Here is a 10,602-nt window from a genome sequence, read left to right on the forward strand (position 1 = left end):
GTACGTGATGTTCAAATGCTGCACATATGAATTTTAAGTCTTTCAAGGAGCAATTCTTTAGCTCTTATAGACGCGAACGTTAGACTACCGGTTTTATGGAACATCCTTCTCAACGCGTCGTATAGTTAGTTTAACGCAGCATAAACGTTGTTTTCAAATCACTAAAAGAAGGCAATCCACGGGTGACGTTCCATTGGTTTGTTATTGTTGTTATTTTTCAAGTTGCAAATCCAAAACATAACCGAACACGAGACCTTTGTGCGTTGGAAAGTAAATCTAAAGTGGTATTCTATTGTTGGGTAAAGTATTGCTCCACGCAATACTAGAGCAACCAATCGGACAACTGTTGTTTTTCACGCTTTTCGATTCGCATTGCATCCAAGTTGCGACCGTTCGTACAAACGTGAAGATGTCAAAAGATGAAAACAAACTGGTTTCAGCTGATCGCAACTGTCTCATGGATTGCCTTAGATTCGCAGCTTATCTTCTTTCAAAATTTCCAGTGTTCCCCCTAAAGTTTTTTTTATTCCAAACAGAAAAAAATTTGACGATATTATAGCCATATGAAAGCCAGTTCATGAATTAACTTTAGCAAGCCATTTCGGGAACAAATTTCCTATGGGGCTCTTCTAGAGTAATCATTCAGTGAACAAAACAAGGACCATGTTGGAGGTATATCACCAAGGACACCCGAAACCATGAAAATAGATTGTTGAAGTAATTTCATAAACTATGAATCAATAAGTGTGAGATTCTGTTCAAAAATTCATAGAGCTCCTCTGTTTCGGAATATACCCACGGGAAAACTGAAGTTGCTGAATTTTTTTGTGCTATAACTATTTAAATCGGATACAAATTGCAAACGTTACAAGAATATTAATTTCTGGGTACACGGGTACCCCACTATTCACGTAAGGAGTAAAAAAGTCCCTCATGCTAGCCCCCCCTCCCTCCGCTGCTGTTTAAAAACTAATATCCTAAATTGCCTTTCAACGAGTTCTGAAATGTCACCAATTTCTAGCACTATAGATTCAGGTGAAAAAAAATGAAATACCTCAAAAGGCACCCGGATTCTCCGTCGAGCACACAACTTAAATAAATAAATTAAGCAAACGGTCAGTCAACCGAGTTTGTTACGATTAGGTATTTTGAAATCAGGTTATCCGGTTGGTTACAAGGTGGATTATTTCATATCAAAGCATAATCAGTAAAAATCAATTAAAGAAACATAACATTGGATGCGTCTAACAGCGTTTTCATGCCTTTGCTGTTAGCCCCATACCCAGTTAAATATTCACTACAATAAATTCTATCAGAATCGTCTTTCGCGTTCAGCTTGGTTCCGGTGTTCCGTAACCGGTTGCGTCATTGCATTGCATAAAGCTTGAATCTATAACACGAAAGATATCGAAATTCAATTTTTCTTTTGCAATAATACTGAGTACTAAGCGCCCTATTGGAAAGAAACGAGACCGATTAAAAATTTATTGATGTGTGATGAAAAGGTGCCTTTTATTAAATAAAAATCATTCTATTTTCGTACATTCAGTAGGAATACATAATGTTGAATCTTTTTTTATGTCCTAATACAGATTTACAGATTACAGATTAAGCTTGCTTTTGAATAAACAATATATATATAACTTAAAACTATGCAGAAAATGGCCTAATACACAATCTTTTACACCTTTCTTTTTCTGTGTTGTCGTTTTGTTGTAGCTACATTGTTCCATCCTCTCCTCCCGCATCATCAGTAATCACTTCTCCAGCAACTAAAAAAAACAGATAGTCGATTCATAAAACTAATTTTCAAACAGTGTATTGAAAGTATACAGGCATAGTGCAATGAATATATATGATTTTTATGTCGTCTAATTACTAGTAACCCTAAACTTTGTTTGAAGAATAAACTTTTGATTTACAAACAAATTTTCAGACCAGCAATGCTTTATGCAATACCAACCTGATCGAGTTGATGTTCAACGAGAAAAAAAACGCTTCGAAGGATTCAGAATTAAATTCTGAAAAAGATTTTAAAAGCGTCATCATTGGTTTGGTACACTCGATTTACAGACTTACTGGTATCGACGTTAGGTCCAACATGGATATTCCATATAGAGTGATTGAAACAAACCGCTCTATGTGGAGCAATGGAGGGCCTAATCTTCCACCTGGCATCGTCAATTTTTATACGGACGGCTCGAAAATGGGATCCCTAACGGGATCTGGTATATACGGACCCGGTATCAGGGAAACGTTTTCCCTGGGAAAATGGCCCACCGTTTTTCAAGCAGAGGTATATGCCATATATATCTGCGCAAAAATATGTCTGCAACGCAACTACAGACATGCGAAAATCGGTATATTCTCGGACAGTCAAGCAGCACTACTAGCACTTAAGTCCGTCAAATGCGCTTCCAAACTTTTTTGGGAATGCATTGAAACTCTACGGGAACTTTCCCGACAGAATTCAGTTTTTCTGTTTTGGGTGCCCGGACACTGCGGAGTCGAGGGTAATGAACACGCTGACTACCTAGCAAGACAGGGATCAGCTCAGCGGTTTATTGGTCCCGAGCCGTTTCTGGGTACGTCCATCTCCGCTATCAAAAGCGAACTATTAACTTGGGAAAGGCTAGAAATAGTATCCCAATGGCAACAGGCACAGGGTTGTAGACAAGGCAAACAGTTTATCTATCCGAACCCTGGAACCGCCAGAAAGCTACTTAGTCTAAATCGTAGTGACCTACGGATAATCACGGGACTCCTCACCGGACACTGTCCCGCTTTTTATCATTTAAAGAAAATCGGCGTAGTGTTGAACGACACCTGCCGATTCTGCAAATCTGAACCAGAGAGTTCAGAGCATTTGCTTTGCTCTTGCGAAGCTCTTGCTTCCTCTAGGTACAACTTCTTAGGAAGTTACCTTTTAACTCCATACCAAGCATGGAGCTCCAATCCCAAGCAGGTCATTAGTTTCATCAACTATGTTGTACCTAATTGGGGTACAGGTTTACAACAAAACAGTTCTACTCCATCAATGAGTACGAACAATCCGTAACCTGTGCACAGCAATCGGGGCCCGCCACAAAAGACAATCAGCAAGAATGTCGCAGTGGCATTTCAGTACCCAGTGCCCTTCAGGCATACAGAGAAAAAAAAATCGAAATGTTAGAAGCTATGTCAAATAAAATTATTCCCAACATTCGATAAAAATCGCTGCTACGATAAGCTTTCCTCATAGTCAATTAGTAAGCAACTAAATTAATTGTAAGATTAGTTCTCTTTACTTGACAAGTAGGTTTAAATCCCTACGAATAAAAAGCCCTAATCGCCAAAGCAAATAAATCCTAACAATTATAATTTCACATTAAAATAGTGTTGATTGATTAGCCACACAAAATAAACAATTGATAATTTACTATAAAACACTTGAGTTACAAATGAACCTTCGTAAGCAATAGTAAAAGTGTTACAAAAAGATATTTTTAACACTTTTATTATTGCTGACCAAGTATTCCTTTTACGAACTAATCGATGCAACACTCTCGTATAAGTGAACATCATATATTCAACTGATTCGACCAAATTGCGTTCGATCACAAATACGATACGAAGCGTTCAAAACAATAATATATGTACATTTATACATAGGGATACCATCCGTCCTGATTTAGCAGAGCATGTCCTAATTCTGAGATCCTATTTGAGCGTACTGATTTATTTTTTATATTCTGGCATTTGTCCTGGTTTTCAAAGTGAACCATTTCGGGACACAACGCAAACGAATTTTTTCTTCTGTTGAATCTCAGCGAAGTGACGAGAGGAATCTTCTAGGTGTTGAAATCGTTAAACATCTAACTACACACTTAAAATAAAACACCGAATTCGGTAAAATTTTACCGGAATCTCAACAGCTGAACGTTCGGTGAAATCTTCGGTGTTTTCGAAAATTACCGAACAGTTTGTGAATCCACCAACCGAGTGGTCGGTAATTTTCGCAGCTTTTTGGTAATGTTCCAAACCGAGCAGCCAGTAAAATTTACCGAAAGAAACTTGAAAAATGAACAAAAATATCGAACGCACCTGTAAAAAATACCGGTGGCAGAAAAAGTCGGTTATAAATGAGCCTGCCGGTACCGTCTAAAATCAAACTAAATTAACCAGATTACTCACGAAAAATGCTAGCGACTCGTACATCCATTAACACTTTCCAAATTATAAATATCCTATGTTTACACACAACAATTAAAACAAATAAGCAGCACCAGTAGAAAATATTCGCGTCTTGCACGATTGCACATATGAGAAAAATGGCCACCACATTCACAATTTGGCATTTTTACAGGTTGTTCGTTAAAAAGTTATACAAATTTCGGTAAATGTAAAATTAAGCAAATATTTCGGTAACAGTTAACAGAATTATGGTAAAACTTACAGATCTCACAGAACAGTCGTTAATTTGATGCTTTTTTGCAGGAATACCGGTATTATTACACTTTACCGATGGATTATTGTAAAAAAAATTACCGAACGACTTTTTTTGGATTAAGTGTGTATGAAGTGACTATACGGTCCCTCATTTCAACAACATGTCCCGCTCAGAAATTTGTCCCGCGAGGCGTGTCGCACGCCTTTGAAATGCCCCTCGGTTTTAACAGAATTGAATCACTCGATGCCATATTTTTTCACTGCGACAGTGTGCCTCTCAGACAAGCATTCTACTCATTTTACTGCCTCTTCACATCTATAACAGTTAAATCAAAAAAGCGTAAATCAAATAAAAGGCAAAGTATTGGTACGAACATTAATTGCGGGGCTAGCGCTCCGGTTTTATTATAACTGTCTCTACCAGGGTGGGTTTTGAAACTATGAAATGTCCTGATTTCCACCTCCGGCCAGATGGTATCCCTGTTTATACAACGCAACATTATAGTTTCTCACCTACTCATCGCGGTCAAATGCACCATCTTCCTTTGATGTAAATTTCATTGAAGTTCCTAGAAATGGAATTGTAAAATTATTAAAATACGATACAGCATAGTGTTGTACCTACTTACCGTTATGTTCTAGCAAATGGTAAAAGCCAGCTGTCTTTCCTGAATTCTACGGAACCACAGTGACCGCTAGCTTCGACGGTTTGTACCATGCAGAAGTAATTTCCTTTAATTGAAAAATGTTAATTGCTTGATTTTACTTCATATTTATAATTACCTCACTCGTGAACACTCAATCAAAACGATCAAAACCGATAAACAGAGACAAGCAACACAATGGAGACTAAAGCCGCGGAATAAATTAATAAAACTGAAGACTGAATGATGGATGCTGACATGACAGCGACAAAACAATGATCAGGGATGCCAGAAGATTTGAACTGAAGAGCAGCAACAAGTTTTTGCGCAATTTCCAGAAGATCCATGTGTGTTGTAGAAATATTAAAATATAAATGATAGATTTCAACAGCGTATAAAAGATCGATCCAGGCTAGTCGGTTGAATCGGTGGATCGATTAATTCCAAGAGAATAAATATATTCAATAAAATGCAATAGAATTATTCCCAAATGCTAACTAATACACAACATTACATTTTCAATTACTGAGTAACTGTTACATGTTGCTTTTTATCGAGCTACATTTGTTTGAAAATTATAAAAGTGAAAAAAAAATAATTAAATATCTACTATATAAAAATGGAATTCCGTAACGCCTGATCTTATTGATATTATTCCCTTCGTCTTTGAGGTGTACAGGAACTACGTAAAACATGCACAATTATGACTTTTCAAGCTGAATTTGCCTCTAAATCAAAATTTAAAGCGATGACATATGATTCTTTTTTGATTAAAATGTTTGTCAATCTTCAAAAAAGACTTTTGAGGAAAATTTATTATTATCTGATCACTAAAACTTGAGATATTATTCACGAAACTACGTAAAACATGAAAAAACTATGACTTTTTGTGCTAAATTTGCCTCTAAAACAAAATTTAAAGCGATGACATGTGATTCTTTGTTTATTAAAATGTTTGTCAATGTTCAGAAAAGACATTTGAAGAAAAATTATTAGTATCTGATCACTAAAACTTGAGATATTATTCACAAAACTACGTAAATTTAAAGCGATGACATATGATTCTTTTTTAATTAAAATTTTTGTTTATGTTCATTAGAGACATTTGAGGAAAACTATTAGTATCTGATTATTAAAACATGAGATATTCATTCACAAAACTACGTAAAACATGCAAAACTATGACTTTTTGTGCTAAACTTGCCTCTTAATCAAAATTCAAAGCGATGACATATGATTCTTTTTACATTAGAATGTTTGTTAATGTTCAGGAAAGACATTTAAGGAAAAATATTTAGTATCCGATCACTGAAACTTAAGATATTATACTTAATTCATCTAAAAATCAAAATTCAAAGCGATGACATGTGATTCTTTTTTCACTAAAATGTTCGTTGATGTATAAGAAAGACATTTGAGGAAAAATAACAGGTATCTGATTACTAAAACTCGAGATATTATTCACAAAACTACGTGAAACATGCAAAATAAGGAGTTTTAAGCTGAATTTGCCTCTAAATCAAAACCTGAAGCTGTGATCTGTGATTTTTTCTATAATAAAATATTCGTTGATGTTTAAGAAAGATATTTGAGGGAAAATTAATAGGTATCTGATTATTTAAAATTGAATATTCTTCACAAAACCACATGAAAAATGCAAAACCATGATATTTTAAGCTCAATTTGTCTCACAGCTATGATATATGATTTTTTCATTAAAATATTTGTTTATGTTCAGGAATGACTTTTCAGTAAAAATAACACCATGTAAAACATGCAAAATCATATATATTTGGGCTCAATTGGCCTCTAAATCAAAATTCAAATTTATGATATGTAATTGTTTTTCATTCAAATGTTTGTTCAGGAACAACAAATGTTTGTTCAGGAAATAGTAATAGGTATCATATTGCTAAAAGTTGAGATGTTACTTTGAAAACTACGAATGTTTAAAGATAGTTTTGTGCATAAAAAACATTAAAATACTCTTTTTGAAATTTATATATATATATATATATATATATATATATATATATATATATATATATATATAATATATATATATATATATATATAATATATATAATATATATATATATATATATATATATATATATATATATATATATATATATATATATATATATATCAAAATTCAAATTTATGATATGTAATTGTTTTTCATTCAAATGTTTGTTCAGGAACAACAAATGTTTGTTCAGGAAATAGTAATAGGTATCATATTGCTAAAAGTTGAGATGTTACTTTGAAAACTACGAATGTTTAAAGATAGTTTTGTGCATAAAAAACATTAAAATACTCTTTTTGAAATTTATATATATATATATATATATATATATATATATATATATATATATATATATATATATATATATATATATATATATATATATATATATATATATATATATATATATATATATATATATATATATATATATATTATGAATATAATGCATGCAACATTTTGAATGTTTGAGCATAAGCTCAATTCGCCTCTAAATAAAAAATTTTTAGCGATGACATGTGTTTTTTTTTTTCAATAAAATGTTCGTTGTTCCTTCAACATCTGCGAATATTTTCTTGCAGAAAAATCCATGTTTTGATTATGTGCGAGTCGAGCAGAAGAAAAATTACATTTCTGATGTTTTCGTAGTTTTGTGAATGGTAACACATTACGGGATTCGATTTACTTTTTTACTTTTACCTAAACTAGATCTTGGGACATTTGGCTGGAGGAAAGGCCGCATTTCATTAATTTAAACATCGATTAGGAGGCGACTTATGCATTATTTTTTTTAAATTTCTACGTAGTTTTGTGGATTGAAGAATTAACCTCTTCTCAGACGTGTTTCTTAGGACACCAACAAACATTTTCGTTATAAAAATTCACATGTCATCTCTTTAGATATCATTACTTCGAGGAGAACTAAGCATGAACGGTCATGCTCAATTCTTATTACTTCGATTTCTTTCTTTCAAAAATCACATAAAAGAGGTTTTACTGTAAACGATTATCGAATATCCGGACATCACCCGAATTTGGTATATTCGGAACTGGGGTGACCCCACACAATATTTCCCAAAATGGCGAATTCAGGAAAATAACCTGAAATGGTATTTGGCCAACCATTTCAATACTTCCGAAAGTGGAACTCTGTACGTCTGTACGTTAATATCCGAAATAGCGACTTCCAGTTTCTGTTAAACAGCCCAAAATCACAAAATGCAATCCAATATGAGTATTTCCGTTCTTTGCGTTCTTTGAATGTTGAAGTACTTAAAGTGATGATGGACGAATAAGATGTGAAATATTTTTAGAGTGAGTTGTGTTAATAAAGCAATGAAATATACAAAATGATTCCTAATTTTGAAACCTTTGATCCCGAGCATCGCCGGGAACGTTCAACTAGTATATATATATATATATATATATATATATATATATATATATATATATATATATATATATATATATATATATATATATATATATATATATATATATATATATATATATATATATATATATATATATATATATATATATATATATGTATATATTTATTTATATATATATATATATATATATATATATATATATATATATATATATATATATATATATATATATATATATATATATATATATATATATATATATATATATATATATATAATTTCACAGAAATATTTAAAAATAATTATAATAAGTATAGGAAACCACTATAAAAAGCATTGAAGGGAGAAAATACCAATGCCGGCGCACGGTATGACCGTTGCTTACATACGCACTAAAACCAAGATTTGCTGACTATTCTGTAGATTTGGCATGCCTGGTCATGTCAAATCAACCGGTAAGTTTTGCTTATGTCTAGTTCGTTTTCGCGACGGTACTACACCCTACACCGTCCCGGACTACACTTTTTATCCTTAACTTGAAACGAACACTCAAACGAAACTACACCCAGCTGTTAATTTTTTCGTACGGCATTTGATTGTATTTATTTTTGTTGTTGGTGTTTTCAACTACACCCTGTCGCTTACGGGTGTAGTCCGGGAAAATGAAAAAAAAAACACCTACAGGGCACAAGTGTAGTCCTCGTGTAGCTACACCGCGAAAACGGATTCGACATTAAAGCTGCGTGCAAGAAGTTTATATTCCCGCAGTTATGTAATGCCTGTTCAACGTTTGTTAGACCAGAACGTTAAGAAGCATATTCACTTGAAACACAGCACACGTCATATTACAGATTAGGTCAGATGCATTCTTCGATGACTGCCAAGCAATGGACCGCAAGTTCGAATCTCACCAGGAACCCAACACAAAAAGGATGGTTTATAAAAAGGGTGATATTGCTTTCTAATATAAATTAAAAATTTACCCATAGGTATTTCAACAAGTAAAAAACTAATACGGAGCAAATAATAATAATTATAATGAAAAAAATTGAATTTTTATTTTGCATTTTGTTTGTGCCAAAAGAGCTGAATTAATGTCGATTAAACTTTTTTCCACGCCCTTATTCAGCGTGAGCTGGGTAAGTACGTTCTAATGCGCGAAACAAACGTTGGCAAACATCATTATTAAACACGCGTTTAACAATAGCCTTTCTAAAGTCGAGCAACGGTTTAACAGATGTTTAATGAGCATTTTGTTAGACAGGTCGAACACATGCCGAACAGTAGCCTAATAAATATTTTCCGGTGCAGCTGTTCAACGCTGGTTTCACAAGTGTTGAATAAAATATTCTGCTGTTGTTGTTCAAAATTCTCTTCGCCGTTCCTAAACAACTGTGTGTCGGATAATTTCTCCAAATTTAACTGCACAACCACTGAACAGAAGTTTTTTATTTTTCATTTCGGTTGTTGTTCAACTGTAGCCTAATAGAAGTGATGGAGTGAACGTTTAGGCAACAATAATTGTTCCTTGGGAACCTGTCGTAACGAGTTTATAAACTCAGCTGGATCAAACAAACAAATTCAGGTCAATATTCTAGGCATAGGTAGAATCTACAACGTGTTTCAGAGGTTACTTCTGATGGATATCTGACTAACGCCGGTACGGGGGCAGTGTTGGCAGAAAAAATTATTTGCAACATAAATTTCGACATACTCAACTTTGAACAGCTCCAGTATTTTTTTGGGACACCCTAGCTCTTTGATGTCTTCGGCCAAGTTGTTAGGCACTAAAAAACCTACCATTTGAAGTCAACAAACCTATGGTTTGAGCCGCTGTGAGCTCTTTAGAATGGAAAATGCAAAAACGTTGGTTTTTCCATACAAATCTCCATATAAATTCGAAATTCAATGCGCCAAGCGGAGACTAAACCAATCGACTTCCAATAATTTTAGGACTGTTTGGGGCTTCAAATAGAACAAAAAAAACTTGGTTCTGGCTTTCTTCTATCAAGTTAATATATATATATATATATATATATATATATATATATATATATATATATATATATATATATATATATATATATATATATATATATATATATAT

At 33.2% G+C, this 10,602-nt stretch overlaps 1 long non-coding RNA gene across 1 annotated transcript; it reads right to left on the minus strand.

The window, feature by feature from the left end:
• Positions 1-1,493: 1,493 nt before the first annotated feature.
• LOC129732065 (uncharacterized) lies at positions 1,494-5,630 on the minus strand. The gene is made up of 4 exons (XR_008729156.1): positions 5,212-5,630; positions 5,058-5,160; positions 4,942-4,997; positions 1,494-1,772 (listed from the first exon to the last, which is right to left on the minus strand). It is a non-coding gene; the product is annotated as an uncharacterized LOC129732065 (long non-coding RNA).
• Positions 5,631-10,602: the final 4,972 nt, after the last annotated feature.

The sequence above is a fragment of the Wyeomyia smithii genome, chromosome 1, assembly GCF_029784165.1.
Source record: "Wyeomyia smithii strain HCP4-BCI-WySm-NY-G18 chromosome 1, ASM2978416v1, whole genome shotgun sequence".
NCBI lineage: Eukaryota > Metazoa > Arthropoda > Insecta > Diptera > Culicidae > Wyeomyia > Wyeomyia smithii.